Consider the following 17,530-nt stretch of genomic DNA (forward strand, 5'->3'; position numbering starts at 1 on the left):
GTGGGGAGCTCGAGAGACAACTCCACGCAGCTCTCTTCAGTCACAGGTGTTCCCTGTTCGCGGAAGTCCGGGAAATACCTTCCCTGACCTTGGGGAGGCAGCCTCGGTCACGGGATATCCTGCAATCACCCCTAGCATTCCCTGGCACAGAGACATTAGGAAAAACCTCAGGGGAGATGAGCTTAGGCATTCCGTTAGAACCCACGCGCTGCCGACCGTTGGTGGAACCTCCCCACTCTCAGGATTCCGGAACCATTGTCAGAGCGTGGGGGAGCTCGAGAGACAATTCCACGCAGCTCTCATCAGTCACAGGTGTTCCCTGTTCGGGGAAGTCCGGGAAATAACTTCCCTGACCTTGGGGATGCAGCCTCGGTCACTGGGATATCCTGCAATCACCCCTAGCATTCCCTGGCACAGAGATATTAGGAAAACCCTCAGGGGAGACGAGATTAGGCATTCCGTTAGAACCCACGCGCTGCCGACCGTTGGTGGAACCTCCCCACGCTCAGGATTCCGGAATCATTGTCAGTGCGTGGGGGAGCTCGAGAGACAATTCCACGCAGCTCTCTTCAGTCACAGGTGTTCCCTGTTCGGGGAAGTCCGGGAAATACCTTCCCTGACCTTGGGGAGGCAGCCTCGGTCACTGGGATATCCTGCAATCACCCCTAGCATTCCCTGGCACAGAGACATTAGGAAAACCCTCAGGGGAGACGAGCTTAGGCATTCCGTTAGAACCCACGCGCTGCCGACCTTTGGTGGAACCTCCCCACGCTCAGGATTCCGGAACCATTGTCAGTGCGTGGGGGAGCTCGAGAGACAACTCCACGCAGCTCTCTTCAGTCACAGGTGTTCCCTGTTCGGGGAAGTCCGGGAAATACCTTCCCTGACCTTGGGGAGGCAGCCTCGGTCACTGGGATATCCTGCAGTCACCCCTAGCATTCCCTGGCACAGAGACATTAGGAAAACCCTCAGGGGAGACGAGCTTAGGCATTCCGTTAGAACCCACGCGCTGCCGACCGTTGGTGGAACCTCCCCACGCTCAGGATTCCGGAATCATTGTCAGTGCGTGGGGGAGCTCGAGAGACAACTCCACGCAGCTCTCTTCAGTCACAGGTGTTCCCTGTTCGGGGAAGCCCGGGAAATACCTTCCCTGACCTTGGGGAGGCAGCCTCGGTCACTGGGATATCCTGCAATCACCCCTAGCATTCCCTGGCACAGAGACATTAGAAAACCCTCAGGGGAGACGAGCTTAGGCATTCCGTTAGAACCCACGCGCTGCCGACCGTTGGTGGAACCTCCCCACGCTCAGGATTCCGCAACCATTGTTAGTGCGTGGGGGAGCTCGAGAGACAACTCCACGCAGCTCTCTTCAGTCACAGCTCTTCCCTGTTCGGGGAAGTCCGGGAAATAACTTCCCAGACCTTGGGGATGCAGCCTCGGTCACTGGGATATCCTGCAATCACCCCTAGCATTCCCTGGCACAGAGACTATAGGAAAACCCTCAGGGGAGACGAGCTTAGGCATTCCGTTAGAACCCACGCGCTGCCGACTATTGGTGGAACCTCCCCACGCTCAGGATTCCGGAACAATTGTCAGTGCGTGGGGGAGCTCGAGAGACAACTCCACGCAGCTCTCTTCAGTCACAGGTGTTCCATGTTCGGGGAAGTCCGGGAAATAACTTCCCTGACCTTGGGGAGGCAGCCTCGGGCACTGGGATATCCTGCAATCACCCCTAGCATTCCCTGGCACAGAGACATTTGGAAAACCCTCAGGGGAGACGAGCTTAGGCTTTCCATTAGAACCCACGCGCTGCCGACAGTTGGTGGAACCTCCCCACGCTCAGGATTCCGGAACCATTGTCAGTGCGTGGGGGAGCTCGAGAGACAACTCCACGCAGCTCTCTTCAGTCACAGGTGTTCCCTGTTCGGGGAAGTCCGGGAAATAACTTCCCTGACCTTGGGGAGGCAGCCTCGGACACTGGGATATCCTGCAATCACCCCAAGCATTCCCTGGCACAGAGACATTAGGAAAACCCTCAGGGGAGACGAGCTTAGGCATTCCGTTAGAACCCACGCGTTGCCGACCGTTGGTGGAACCTCCCCACGCTCAGGATTCCGGAACCATTGTCAGTGCGTGGGGGAGCTCGAGAGACAACTCCACGCAGCTCTCTTCAGTCACAGGTGTTCCCTGTTTGGGGAAGTCCGGGAAATACCTTCCCTGAACTTGGGGAGGCAGCCTCGGTCACTGGGATATCCTGCAATCACCCTTAGCATTCCCTGGCACCGAGACATTAGGAAAACCCTCAGAGGAGATGAGCTTAGGCATTCCGTTAGAACCCACGCGCTGCCGACCGTTGGTGGAACCTCCCCACGCTCAGGATTCCGGAACCATTGTCAGAGCGTGGGGGAGCTCGAGAGACAATTCCACGCAGCTCTCTTCAGTCACAGGTGTTCCCTGTTCGGGGAAGTCCGGGAAATAACTTCCCTGACCTTGGGGATGCAGCCTCGGTCACTGGGATATCCTGCAATCACCCCTAGCATTCCCTGGCACAGAGATATTAGGAAAACCCTCAGGGGAGACGAGATTAGGCATTCCGTTAGAACCCACGCGCTGCCGACCGTTGGTGGAACCTCCCAACGCTCAGGATTCCGGAATCATTGTCAGTGCGTGGGGGAGCTCGAGAGACAATTCCACGCAGCTCTCTTCAGTCACAGGTGTTCCCTGTTCGGGGAAGTCCGGGAAATACCTTCCCTGACCTTGGGGAGGCAGCCTCGGTCACTGAGATATCCTGCAATCACCCCTAGCATTCCCTGGCACAGAGACATTAGGAAAACCCTCAGGGGAGTCGAGCTTAGGCATTCCGTTAGAACCCACGCGCTGCGGACCATTGATGGAATCTCCCAACGCTCAGTACTCCGGAACCATTGTCAGTGCGTGGGGAGCTCGAGAGACAACTCCACGCAGCTCTCTTCAGTCACAGGTGTTCCCTGTTCGCGGAAGTCCGGGAAATATCTTCCCTGACCTTGGGGAGGCAGCCTCGGTCACGGGATATCCTGCAATCACCCCTAGCATTCCCTGGCACAGAGACATTAGGAAAAACCTCAGGGGAGATGAGCTTAGGCATTCCGTTAGAACCCACGCGCTGCCGACCGTTGGTGGAACCTCCCCACTCTCAGGATTCCGGAACCATTGTCAGAGCGTGGGGGAGCTCGAGAGACAATTCCACGCAGCTCTCATCAGTCACAGGTGTTCCCTGTTCGGGGAAGTCCGGGAAATAACTTCCCTGACCTTGGGGATGCAGCCTCGGTCACTGGGATATCCTGCAATCACCCCTAGCATTCCCTGGCACAGAGATATTAGGAAAACCCTCAGGGGAGACGAGATTAGGCATTCCGTTAGAACCCACGCGCTGCCGACCGTTGGTGGAACCTCCCCACGCTCAGGATTCCGGAATCATTGTCAGTGCGTGGGGGAGTTCGAGAGACAACTCCACGCAGCTCTCTTCATTCACAGGTGTTCCTTGTTCGGGGAAGTCCGGGGAATAACTTCCCTGAACTTGGGGAGGTAGCCTCGGTCACTGGGATATCCTGCAATCACCCCTAGAATTCCCTGGCACAGAGACATTAGGAAAACCCTCAGGGGAGACGAGCATAGGCATTCCGTTAGAACTCACGCGGTGCCGACCGTTGGTGGAACCTCCCCACGCTCAGGATTCCGAAACCATTGTCAGTGCGTGGGGAACTCGAGAGACAACTCCACGCAGCTCTCTTCAGTCACAGGTGTTCCCTATATGGGGAAGTCCGGGAAATACCTTCCCTGACATTGGGGAGGCAGTCTCGGTCTCTGGGATATCCTGCAATCACCCCTAGCATTCCCTGGCACAGAGACATTAGGAAAACCCTCACGGGAGACGAGCTTATGCATTCCGTTTAAACCCACGTGGTGCCGACCTTTCGTGGAACCTCCCCACGCTCAGGATTCCAGAAACATTGTCAGTGCGTGGGGGAGCTCGAGAGACAAATCCACGCAGCTCTCTTCAGTCACAGGTGTTCCCTGTTCGGGGAAGTCCGGGAAATACCTTCCCTGACCTTGGGGAGGCAGCCTCGGTCACTGGGATATCCTGCAATCACCCCCAGCATTCCCTGGCACAGAGACATTAGGAAAACCCTCAGGGGAGACGAGCTTAGGCATTCCGTTAGAACCCACGCGCTGCCGACCGTTGTTGGAACCTCCCTACGCTCAGGATTCCGGAACAATTGTCAGTGCGTGGGGGAGCACGAGAGACAACTCCACGCAGCTCTCTTCAGTCACAGGTGTTCCCTGTTCGGGGAAGTCATTGAAATAAATTACCTGAACTTGGGGAGGCAGCCTCGGTCACTGGGATATCCTGCAATCACCCCTAGCATTCCCTGGCACAGAGACATTAGGAAAACCCTCAGGGGAGACGAGCTTAATCATTCCGTTAGAACCCACACGCTGCCGACCGTTGGTGGAACCACCCCACGCTCAGGATTCCAGAACCATTGTCAGTGCGTGGGGGAGCTCGAGAGACAACTCCACGCAGCTCTCTTCAGTCACAGGTGTTCTCTGTTGGGGAAGTCCGGGAAATACCTTCCCTGACCTTGGGGAGGCAGCCTCGGTCATTGGGATATCCTGCAATCACCCCTAGCATTCCCTGGCACAGAGACATTAGGAAAATCCTCAGGGGAGACGAGCTTAGGCATTCCGTTAGAACCCACGCGCTGCCGACCGTTGGTGGAACCTCCCCACGCTCAGGATTCCGGAACCATTGTCAGTGCGTGGGGGAGCTCGAGAGACAACTCCACGAAGCTCTCTTCAGTCACAGGTGTTCCCTGTACGGGGAAGTCCGGGAAATACCTTCCCTGACTTTGGGGAGGCAGCCTCGGTCCCTGGGATAACCTGAAATTACCCCTAGCATTCCCTGGCACAGAGACATTAGGAAAACCCTCAGGGGAGACGAGCTTAGGCATTCCGTTAGAACCCCCGCGCTGCCGACTCTTGGTGGAACCTCCCCACGCTCAGGATTCCGGAACCATTGTCAGTGCGTGGGGGAGCTCGAGAGACAACTCCACGCAGCTCTCTTCAGTCACAGGTGTTCCATGTTCGGGGAAGTCCCGGAAATACCTTCCCTGACCTTGGGGAGGCAGCCTCCGTCACTGGGATATCCTGCAATCACCCCTAGCATTCCCTGGCTCAGACAAATTAGGAAAACCCTCAGGGGAGACGAGCTAAGGCATTCCGTTAGAACCCACGCGCTGCCGAGTGTTGGTGGAACCTCCCCACGCTCAGGATTCCGGAACCATTGTCAGTGCGTGGGGGAGCTCGAGAGACAACTCCACGCAGCTCTCTTCAGTCACAGGTTTTCCCTGTTCGGGGAAGTCCGGGAAATAGCTTCCCTGACCTTGGGGAGGCAGCCTCGGTCACTGGGATATCCTGCAATCACCCCTAGCATTCCCTGGCACAGAGATATTTGGAAAACCCTCAGGGGAGACGAGCTTAGGCATTCCGTAAGAACCCACGCGCTTCCGACCGTTGTTGGAACCTCCCCAAGCTCAGGATTCCGGAACCATTGTCAGTGCGTGGGGGAGCTCGAGAGACAACTCCACGCAGCTCTCTTCAGTCACAGGTGTTCCCTGTTCGGGGAAGTCCGAGAAATACCTTCCCTGAACTTGGGGAGGCATCCTCGGTCACTGGGATATCCTGCAATCACCCCTATCATTCCCTGGCACAGAGACAGTAGGAAAACCCTCAGGGGAGACGAGCTTAGGCATTCCGTTAGAACCAACGCGCTGCCGACCGTTGGTGGAACCTCCCCACGCTCAGGATTCCGGAACCATTGTCAGTGCGTGGGGGAGCTCGAGAGACAACTCCACGAAGCTCTCTAAAGTCACAGGTTTTCCCTGATCGGGGAAGTCCGGGAAATATCTTCCCTGACCTTGGGGAGGCAGCCTCGGTCACTGGGATATCCTGCAATCACCCCTAGCATTCCCTGGCACAGAGACTATAGGAAAACCCTCAGGGGAGACGAGCTTAGGCATTCCGTTAGAACCCACGCGCTGCCGACTATTGGTGGAACCTCCCCACGCTCAGGATTCCGGAACAATTGTCAGTGCGTGGGGGAGCTCGAGAGACAACTCCACGCAGCTCTCTTCAGTCACAGGTGTTCCATGTTCGGGGAAGTCCGGGAAATAACTTCCCTGACCTTGGGGAGGCAGCCTCGGGCACTGGGATATCCTGCAATCACCCCTAGCATTCCCTGGCACAGAGACATTTGGAAAACCCTCAGGGGAGACGAGCTTAGGCTTTCCATTAGAACCCACGCGCTGCCGACCGTTGGTGGAACCTCCCCACGCTCAGGATTCCAGAACCATTGTCAGTGCGTGGGGGAGCTCGAGAGACAACTCCACGCAGCTCTCTTCAGTCACAGTTATTTCCTGTTCGGGGAAGTCCGGGAAATACCTTCCCTGACCTTGGGGAGGCAGCCTCGGTCACGGGATATCCTGCAATCACCCCTAGCATTCCCTGGCACAGAGACTTTAGGAAAACCCTCAGGGGAGACGAGCTTAGGCATTCCGTTAGAACCCACGCGCTGCCGACCGTTGGTGGAACCTCCCCACGCTCAGGATTCCGGAACCATTGTCAGTGCGTGGGGGAGCTCGAGAGACAACTCCACGCAGCTCTCTTCAGTCACAGGTGTTCCCTGTTCGGGGAAGTCCGGGAAATAACTTCCCTGACCTTGGGGAGGCAGCCTCGGACACTGGGATATCCTGCAATCACCCCAAGCATTCCCTGGCACAGAGACATTAGGAAAACCCTCAGGGGAGACGAGCTTAGGCATTCCGTTAGAACCCACGCGTTGCCGACCGTTGGTGGAACCTCCCCACGCTCAGGATTCCGGAACCATTGTCAGTGCGTGGGGGAGCTCGAGAGACAACTCCACGCAGCTCTCTTCAGTCACAGGTGTTCCCTGTTTGGGGAACTCCGGGAAATACCTTCCCTGAACTTGGGGAGGCAGCCTCGGTCACTGGGATATCCTGCAATCACCCTTAGCATTCCCTGGCACCGAGACATTAGGAAAACCCTCAGAGGAGATGAGCTTAGGCATTCCGTTAGAACCCACGCGCTGCCGACCGTTGGTGGAACCTCCCCACGCTCAGGATTCCGGAACCATTGTCAGAGCGTGGGGGAGCTCGAGAGACAATTCCACGCAGCTCTCTTCAGTCACAGGTGTTCCCTGTTCGGGGAAGTCCGGGAAATAACTTCCCTGACCTTGGGGATGCAGCCTCGGTCACTGGGATATCCTGCAATCACCCCTAGCATTCCCTGGCACAGAGATATTAGGAAAACCCTCAGGGGAGACGAAATTAGGCATTCCGTTAGAACCCACGCGCTGCCGACCGTTGGTGGAACCTCCCCACGCTCAGGATTCCGGAATCATTGTCAGTGCGTGGGGGAGCTCGAGAGACAATTCCACGCAGCTCTCTTCAGTCACAGGTGTTCCCTGTTCGGGGAAGTCCGGGAAATACCTTCCCTGACCTTGGGGAGGCAGCCTCGGTCACTGAGATATCCTGCAATCACCCCTAGCATTCCCTGGCACAGAGACATTAGGAAAACCCTCAGGGGAGTCGAGCTTAGGCATTCCGTTAGAACCCACGCGCTGCGGACCGTTGATGGAATCTCCCAACGCTCAGTACTCCGGAACCATTGTCAGTGCGTGGGGAGCTCGAGAGACAACTCCACGCAGCTCTCTTCAGTCACAGGTGTTCCCTGTTCGCGGAAGTCCGGGAAATACCTTCCCTGACCTTGGGGAGGCAGCCTCGGTCACGGGATATCCTGCAATCACCCCTAGCATTCCCTGGCACAGAGACATTAGGAAAAACCTCAGGGGAGATGAGCTTAGGCATTCCGTTAGAACCCACGCGCTGCCGACCGTTGGTGGAACCTCCCCACTCTCAGGATTCCGGAACCATTGTCAGAGCGTGGGGGAGCTCGAGAGACAATTCCACGCAGCTCTCATCAGTCACAGGTGTTCCCTGTTCGGGGAAGTCCGGGAAATAACTTCCCTGACCTTGGGGATGCAGCCTCGGTCACTGGGATATCCTGCAATCACCCCTAGCATTCCCTGGCACAGAGATATTAGGAAAACCCTCAGGGGAGACGAGATTAGGCATTCCGTTAGAACCCACGCGCTGCCGACCGTTGGTGGAACCTCCCCACGCTCAGGATTCCGGAATCATTGTCAGTGCGTGGGGGAGCTCGAGAGACAATTCCACGCAGCTCTCTTCAGTCACAGGTGTTCCCTGTTCGGGGAAGTCCGGGAAATACCTTCCCTGACCTTGGGGAGGCAGCCTCGGTCACTGGGATATCCTGCAATCACCCCTAGCATTCCCTGGCACAGAGACATTAGGAAAACCCTCAGGGGAGACGAGCTTAGGCATTCCGTTAGAACCCACGCGCTGCCGACCTTTGGTGGAACCTCCCCACGCTCAGGATTCCGGAACCATTGTCAGTGCGTGGGGGAGCTCGAGAGACAACTCCACGCAGCTCTCTTCAGTCACAGGTGTTCCCTGTTCGGGGAAGTCCGGGAAATACCTTCCCTGACCTTGGGGAGGCAGCCTCGGTCACTGGGATATCCTGCAGTCACCCCTAGCATTCCCTGGCACAGAGACATTAGGAAAACCCTCAGGGGAGACGAGCTTAGGCATTCCGTTAGAACCCACGCGCTGCCGACCGTTGGTGGAACCTCCCCACGCTCAGGATTCCGGAATCATTGTCAGTGCGTGGGGGAGCTCGAGAGACAACTCCACGCAGCTCTCTTCAGTCACAGGTGTTCCCTGTTCGGGGAAGCCCGGGAAATACCTTCCCTGACCTTGGGGAGGCAGCCTCGGTCACTGGGATATCCTGCAATCACCCCTAGCATTCCCTGGCACAGAGACATTAGAAAACCCTCAGGGGAGACGAGCTTAGGCATTCCGTTAGAACCCACGCGCTGCCGACCGTTGGTGGAACCTCCCCACGCTCAGGATTCCGCAACCATTGTTAGTGCGTGGGGGAGCTCGAGAGACAACTCCACGCAGCTCTCTTCAGTCACAGCTCTTCCCTGTTCGGGGAAGTCCGGGAAATAACTTCCCAGACCTTGGGGAGGCAGCCTCGGTCACTGGGATATCCTGCAATCACCCCTAGCATTCCCTGGCACAGAGACTATAGGAAAACCCTCAGGGGAGACGAGCTTAGGCATTCCGTTAGAACCCACGCGCTGCCGACTATTGGTGGAACCTCCCCACGCTCAGGATTCCGGAACAATTGTCAGTGCGTGGGGGAGCTCGAGAGACAACTCCACGCAGCTCTCTTCAGTCACAGGTGTTCCATGTTCGGGGAAGTCCGGGAAATAACTTCCCTGACCTTGGGGAGGCAGCCTCGGGCACTGGGATATCCTGCAATCACCCCTAGCATTCCCTGGCACAGAGACATTTGGAAAACCCTCAGGGGAGACGAGCTTAGGCTTTCCATTAGAACCCACGCGCTGCCGACAGTTGGTGGAACCTCCCCACGCTCAGGATTCCGGAACCATTGTCAGTGCGTGGGGGAGCTCGAGAGACAACTCCACGCAGCTCTCTTCAGTCACAGGTGTTCCCTGTTCGGGGAAGTCCGGGAAATAACTTCCCTGACCTTGGGGAGGCAGCCTCGGACACTGGGATATCCTGCAATCACCCCAAGCATTCCCTGGCACAGAGACATTAGGAAAACCCTCAGGGGAGACGAGCTTAGGCATTCCGTTAGAACCCACGCGTTGCCGACCGTTGGTGGAACCTCCCCACGCTCAGGATTCCGGAACCATTGTCAGTGCGTGGGGGAGCTCGAGAGACAACTCCACGCAGCTCTCTTCAGTCACAGGTGTTCCCTGTTTGGGGAAGTCCGGGAAATACCTTCCCTGAACTTGGGGAGGCAGCCTCGGTCACTGGGATATCCTGCAATCACCCTTAGCATTCCCTGGCACCGAGACATTAGGAAAACCCTCAGAGGAGATGAGCTTAGGCATTCCGTTAGAACCCACGCGCTGCCGACCGTTGGTGGAACCTCCCCACGCTCAGGATTCCGGAACCATTGTCAGAGCGTGGGGGAGCTCGAGAGACAATTCCACGCAGCTCTCTTCAGTCACAGGTGTTCCCTGTTCGGGGAAGTCCGGGAAATAACTTCCCTGACCTTGGGGATGCAGCCTCGGTCACTGGGATATCCTGCAATCACCCCTAGCATTCCCTGGCACAGAGATATTAGGAAAACCCTCAGGGGAGACGAGATTAGGCATTCCGTTAGAACCCACGCGCTGCCGACCGTTGGTGGAACCTCCCAACGCTCAGGATTCCGGAATCATTGTCAGTGCGTGGGGGAGCTCGAGAGACAATTCCACGCAGCTCTCTTCAGTCACAGGTGTTCCCTGTTCGGGGAAGTCCGGGAAATACCTTCCCTGACCTTGGGGAGGCAGCCTCGGTCACTGAGATATCCTGCAATCACCCCTAGCATTCCCTGGCACAGAGACATTAGGAAAACCCTCAGGGGAGTCGAGCTTAGGCATTCCGTTAGAACCCACGCGCTGCGGACCATTGATGGAATCTCCCAACGCTCAGTACTCCGGAACCATTGTCAGTGCGTGGGGAGCTCGAGAGACAACTCCACGCAGCTCTCTTCAGTCACAGGTGTTCCCTGTTCGCGGAAGTCCGGGAAATATCTTCCCTGACCTTGGGGAGGCAGCCTCGGTCACGGGATATCCTGCAATCACCCCTAGCATTCCCTGGCACAGAGACATTAGGAAAAACCTCAGGGGAGATGAGCTTAGGCATTCCGTTAGAACCCACGCGCTGCCGACCGTTGGTGGAACCTCCCCACTCTCAGGATTCCGGAACCATTGTCAGAGCGTGGGGGAGCTCGAGAGACAATTCCACGCAGCTCTCATCAGTCACAGGTGTTCCCTGTTCGGGGAAGTCCGGGAAATAACTTCCCTGACCTTGGGGATGCAGCCTCGGTCACTGGGATATCCTGCAATCACCCCTAGCATTCCCTGGCACAGAGATATTAGGAAAACCCTCAGGGGAGACGAGATTAGGCATTCCGTTAGAACCCACGCGCTGCCGACCGTTGGTGGAACCTCCCCACGCTCAGGATTCCGGAATCATTGTCAGTGCGTGGGGGAGCTCGAGAGACAATTCCACGCAGCTCTCTTCAGTCACAGGTGTTCCCTGTTCGGGGAAGTCCGGGAAATACCTTCCCTGACCTTGGGGAGGCAGCCTCGGTCACTGGGATATCCTGCAATCACCCCTAGCATTCCCTGGCACAGAGACATTAGGAAAACCCTCAGGGGAGACGAGCTTATGCATTCCGTTAGAACCCACGCGCTGCCGACCTTTGGTGGAACCTCCCCACGCTCAGGATTCCGGAACCATTGTCAGTGCGTGGGGGAACTCGAGAGACAACTCCACGCAGCTCTCTTCAGTCACAGGTGTTCCCTGTTCGGGGAAGTCCGGGAAATACCTTCCCTGACCTTGGGGAGGCAGCCTCGGGCACTGGGATATCCTGCAGTCACCCCTAGCATTCCCTGGCACAGAGACATTAGGAAAACCCTCAGGGGAGACGAGCTTAGGCATTCCGTTAGAACCCACGCGCTGCCGACCGTTGGTGGAACCTCCCCACGCTCAGGATTCCGGAATCATTGTCAGTGCGTGGGGGAGCTCGAGAGACAACTCCACGCAGCTCTCTTCAGTCACAGGTGTTCCCTGTTCGGGGAAGCCCGGGAAATACCTTCCCTGACCTTGGGGAGGCAGCCTCGGGCACTGGGATATCCTGCAATCACCCCTAGCATTCCCTGGCACAGAGACATTAGAAAACCCTCAGGGGAGTCGAGCTTAGGCATTCCGTTAGAACCCACGCGCTGCCGACCGTTGGTGGAACCTCCCCACCCTCAGGATTCCGCAACCACTGTTAGTGCGTGGGGGAGCTCGAGAGACAACTCCACGCAGCTCTCTTCAGTCACAGCTCTTCCCTGTTCGGGGAAGTCCGGGAAATAACTTCCCTGATCTTGGGGAGGCAGCCTCGGTCACTGGGATATCCTGAAATCACCCCTAGCATTCCCTGGCACAGAGACATTAGGAAAACCCTCAGGGGAGACGAGCTTAGGCATTCCGTTAGAACCCACGCGCTGCCGACCGTTGGTGGAACCTCCCCACGCTCAGGAATCCGGAACCATTGTCAGTGCGTGGGGGAGCTCGAGAGACAACTCCACGCAGCTCTCTTCAGTCACAGTTGTTCCCTGTTCGGGAAGTCCGGGAATTAACTTCCCTGAACTTGGGGAGCCAGCCTCGTTCACTGAGATATCCTGCATTCACCCCTAGCATTCCCTGGCACAGAGACATTAGGAAAACCCTCAGGGGAGACGAGCTTAGGCATTCCGTTAGAACCCACGCGCTGTCGACCGTTGGTGGAACCTTCTCACGCTCAGGATTCCGAACTATTGTCAGTGCGTGGGGAAGCTCGAGAGACAACTCCACGCAGCTCTCTTCAGTCACAGGTGTTCCTTGTTTGGGGAAGACCGGGAAATATCTTCCCTGACCTTGGGGAGGCAGCATCGGTCACTGGGATATCCTGCAATCACCCCTAGCATTCCCTGGAACAGAGATATTAGGAAAACCCTCAGGGGAGATGAGCTTAGGCATTCCGTTAGAACCCACGCGCTGCCGACCGTTGTTGGAACCTCCCCACGCTCAGGATTCCGGAACCTTTGTCAGCGCGTGGGGGAGCTCGAGAGACAACTCCACGCAGCTCTCTTCAGTCACAGGTGTTCCCTGTTCGGGGAAGTCCGGGAAATACCTTCCCTGACCTTGGTGAGGCAGCCTCGGTCACTGGGATATCCTGCAATCACCCCTAGCATTCCCTGGCACAGAGACATTAGGAAAACCCTCAGGGGAGACGAACTTAGGCATTCCGTTAGAACCCACGCGCTGCCGACCGTTGGTGGAACCTCCCCACGCTCAGGATTCCGGAACCATTGTCAGTGCGTGGGGGAGATCGAGAGACAACTCCACGCAGCTCTCTTCATTCACAGGTGTTCCCTGTACGGGGAAGTCCGAGAAAAACCTTCCCTGAACTTGGGGAGGCAGCCTCGGTCACTGGGATATCCTGCAATCACCCCTAGCATTCCCTGGCACAGAGACATTAGGAAAACCCTCAGGGGAGACGAGCTTAGGCACTCCGTTAGAACCCACGCGCTGTCGACCGTTGGTGGAACGTCCGCACGCTCAGGATTCCGAACCATTGTCAGTGCGTGGGGGAGCTCGAGAGACAACTCCACGCAGCTCTCTTTAGTCACAGGTGTTCCCTGTTCGGGGAAGTCCGGGAAATATCTTCCCTGACCTTGGGGAGGCAGCCTCGGGCACTGGGATATCCTGCAATTACCCCTAGCATTCCCTGGCACAGAGACATTAGGAAAACCCTCAGGGGAGATGAGCTTAGGCATTCCGTTATAACCCACGCGCTGCCGAACGTTGGTGGAACCTCCCCACGCTCAGGATTCCGGAACCATTGTCAGTGCGTGGGGGAGCTCGAGAGACAACCCCACGCAGCTCTCTTCAGTCACAGGTGTTCCCTGTTCGGGGAAGTCCGGGAAAAACCTTCCCAGACTTGGGGAGGCAGCCTCGGTCACTGGGATATCCTGCAATCACCCCTAGCATTCCCTGGCACAGAGACATTAGGAAAACACTCAGGGGAGACGAGCTTAGGCATTCCGTTAGAACCCACGCGCTGCCGACCGTTGGTGGAACCTCCCCACGCTCAGGATTCCGGAACCATTGTCAGTGCGTGGGGGAGCTCGAGAGACAACTCCACGCAGCTCTCTTCAGTCACAGGTGTTCCCTGTTCGGGGAAGTCTGGGAAATACCTTCCCTGACTTTGGGAAGCAGCCTCGGACACTGGGATATCCTGCAATCACCCCTAGCATTCCCTGGCACAGAGACATTAGGAAAACCCTCAGGGGAGATGAGCTTAGGCATTCTGTTAGAACCCACGTGCTGCCGACCGTTGGTGGAACCTCCCCACGCTCAGGATTCCGGAACCATTGTCAGTGCGTGGGGGAGCTCGAGAGAAAACTCCACGCAGTTCTCTTCATTCACAGGAGTTCCCTGTTCGGGGAAGTCCGGGAAATACCTTCCCTGACATTGGGGAGGCAGCCTCGGGCACTGGGATATCCTGCAATCACCCCTAGCATTCCCTGGCACAGAGAAATTAGGAAAACCCACAGGGGAAACGAGCTTAGGTATTCCGTTAGAACCCACGCGCTGCCGACCGTTGGTGGAACCTCCCCACGCTCAGGATTCTGGAACCATTGTCAGTGCGTAAGGGAGCTCGAGAGACAACTCCACGAAGCTCTCTTCAGTCACAGGTGTTCCCTGTACGGGGAAGTCTGAGAAATACCTTCCCTGACCTTGGGGAGGCAGCCTCCGTCACTGGGATATCCTGCAATCACCCCTAGCATTCCCTGGCACAGAGACATTCGGAAAACCCAAAGGGGAGATGAGCTTAGGCATTCTGTTAGAACCCACGCGCTGCCGACCGTTGGTGGAACCTCCCCACGCTCAGGATTCCGGAACCATTGTCAGTGCGTGGGGGAGCTCGAGAGAAAACTCCTCGCAGCACTCTTCAGTCACAGGTGTTCCCTGTTCGGGGAAATCCGGGAAATAACTTCCCTGACCATGGGGAGGCAGCCTCGGTCACTGGGATATCCTGCAATCACCCCTAGCATTCCCTGGCACAGAGACATTAGGAAAACCCTCAGGGGAGACGAGCTTAGGCATTCCGTTAGAACCCACGCGCTGCCGACCGTTGGTGGAACCTCCCCACGCTCAGGATTCTGGAAACATTGTCAGTGCGTGGGGAACCTCGAGAGACAACTCCACGCAGCTCTCTTCAGTCACAGGTGTTCCCTGTTCGGGGAAGTCCAGGAAATAACTTCCCTGACCGTGGGGAGGCAGCCTCGTGCACTGGGATATCGTGCAATCACCCCTAGCATTCCCTGGCACAGAGATATTAGGAAAACCCTCAGGGGAGATGAGCTTAGGCATTCCGTTAGAACCCACGCGCTGCCGACCGTTTGTGGAACCTCCCCACCCTCAGGATTCCGGAACCATTGTCAGTGCGTGGGGGAGCTCGAGAGACAACTCCACGCAGCTCTCTTCAGTCACAGCTGTTCCCTTTTCGGGGAAGTCCAGGAAATACCTTCCCTGAACTTGGGGAGGCAGCCTCGGTCACTGGGATATCCTACAATCACCCCTAGCATTCCCTGGCACAGAGACATTAGGAAAACCCTCAGGGGAGACGAGCTTAGGCATTCCGTTAGAACCCACGCGCTGCCGACCGTTGGTGGAACCTCCCCACGCTCAGGATTCCGGAACCATTGTCAGTGCGTGGGGGAGCTCGAGAGACAACTCCACGCAGCTCTCTTCAGTCACAGGTGTTCCCTGTTCGGGGAAGTCCGGGAAATACCTTCCCTGACCTTGGGGAGGCAACCTCGGTCACTGGGATATCCTGCAATCACCCCTAGCATTCCCTGGCACAGAGACATTAGGAAAACCCTCAGGGGAGACGAGCTTAGGCATTCCGTTAGAACCCACGCGCTGCCGACCGTTGGTGGAACCTCCCCACGCTCAGGATTCCGGAAAAATTGTCAGTGCGTGGGGGAGCTCGAGAGACAACTCCACGCAGCTCTCTTCAGTCACAGGTGTTCCCTGTTCTGGGAAGTCCGTGGAATACCTTCCGTGACCTTGGGGAGGCAGCCTCGGGCACTGGGATATCCTGCAATCACCCCTAGCATTCCCTGGCAAAGAGACATTAGGAAAACCCTCAGGGGAGACGAGCTTAGGCATTCCGTTAGAACACACGCGCTGCCGACCGTTGGTGGAAACTCCCCACGCTCAGGATTCTGGAACCATTGTCAGTGCGTGGGGGAGCTCGAGAGACAACTCCACGCATCTCTCTTCAGTCACAGGAGTTCCCTGTTCGGGGAAGTCCGGGAAATAACTTCCCTGACCTTGGGGAGGCAGTCTCGGTCACTGGGATATCCTGCAATCACCCCTAGAATTCCGTGGCACAGAGACATTAGGAAAACACTCAGGGGAGGCGAGCTTAGGCATTCCGGTAGAACCCACGCGCTGCCGAACGTTGGTGGAACCTCCCCACGCTCAGGATTCCGGAACCATTGTCAGTGCGTGGGGGAGCTCGAGAGACAACTCCACGCATCTCTCTTCAGTCACAGGTGTTCCCTGTTTGGGGAAGTCCGGGAAATAACTTCCCTGAACTTGGGGAGGCAGCCTCGGTCTCTGGGATATCCTGCAATCACCCCTAGCATTCCCTGGCACAGAGACATTTGGAAAACCCTCAGGGGAGACGAGCTTAGGCATTCCGTTAGAACCCACGCGCTGCCGACCGTTGGTGGAACCTCCCCACGCTCAGGATTCTGGAAACATTATTAGTGCGTGGGGGAGCTCGAGAGACAACTCCACGAAGCTCTCTTCAGTCACAGGTGTTCCCTGTTCGGGGAAGTCCGAGAAATACCTTCCCTGACCTTGGGGAGGCAGCCTCGGTCACTGGGATATCCTGCAATCACCCCTAGCATTCCCTGGCACAGAGACATTAGGAAAAACCTCAGGGGAGGCGAGCTTAGGCATTCCGTTAGAACCCACGCGCTGCCGACCGTTGGTGGAAGCTCCCCACCCTCAGGATTCCGGAACCATTGTCAGTGCGTGGGGGAGCTCGAGAGACAACTCCACGCAGCTCTCTTCAGTCACAGGTGTTCCCTGTTCGGGGAAGTCCGGGAAATACCTTCCCTGACCTTGGGGAGGCAGCCTCGGTCACTGGGATATCCTGCAATCACCCCTAGCATTCCCTGGCACAGAGACATTAGGAAAACCCTCAGGGGAGACGAGCTTAGGCATTCCGTTAGAACCCACGCGCTGCCGACCGTTGGTGGAACCTCCCCACGCTCAGGATTCCGGAACCATTGTCAGTGCGTGGGGGAGCTCGAGAGACAACTCCACGCAGCTCTCTTCAGTCACAGGTGTTCCCTGTTCGGGGAAGTCCGGGAAATACCTTCCCTGACTTTGGGGAGGCAGCCTCGGTCACTGGGATATCCTGCAATCACCCCTAGCATTCCCTGGCACAGAGTTATTAGGAAAACCATCAGGGGAGACGAGGTTAGGCATTCCGTTAGAACCCACGCGCTGCCGACCGTTGGTGGAACCTCCCCACGCTCAGGATTCCGGAACCATTGTCAGTGCGTGGGGGAGTTCGAGAGACAACTCCACGCAGCTCTCTTCAGTCACAGGTGTTCCCTGTTTGGGGAAGTCCGGGAAATACCTTCCCTGATCTTGGGGAGGCAGACTCAGTCACTGGAATATCCTGCAATCACCCCTAGCATTCCCTGGCACAGGAAAATTAGGAAAACCCTCACGGGAGACGAGCTTAGGCATTC

This window comes from Vicugna pacos, unplaced genomic scaffold, assembly GCF_048564905.1.
Source record: "Vicugna pacos unplaced genomic scaffold, VicPac4 SAC-SAT, whole genome shotgun sequence".
NCBI classification, from domain to species: Eukaryota; Metazoa; Chordata; class Mammalia; order Artiodactyla; family Camelidae; genus Vicugna; species Vicugna pacos.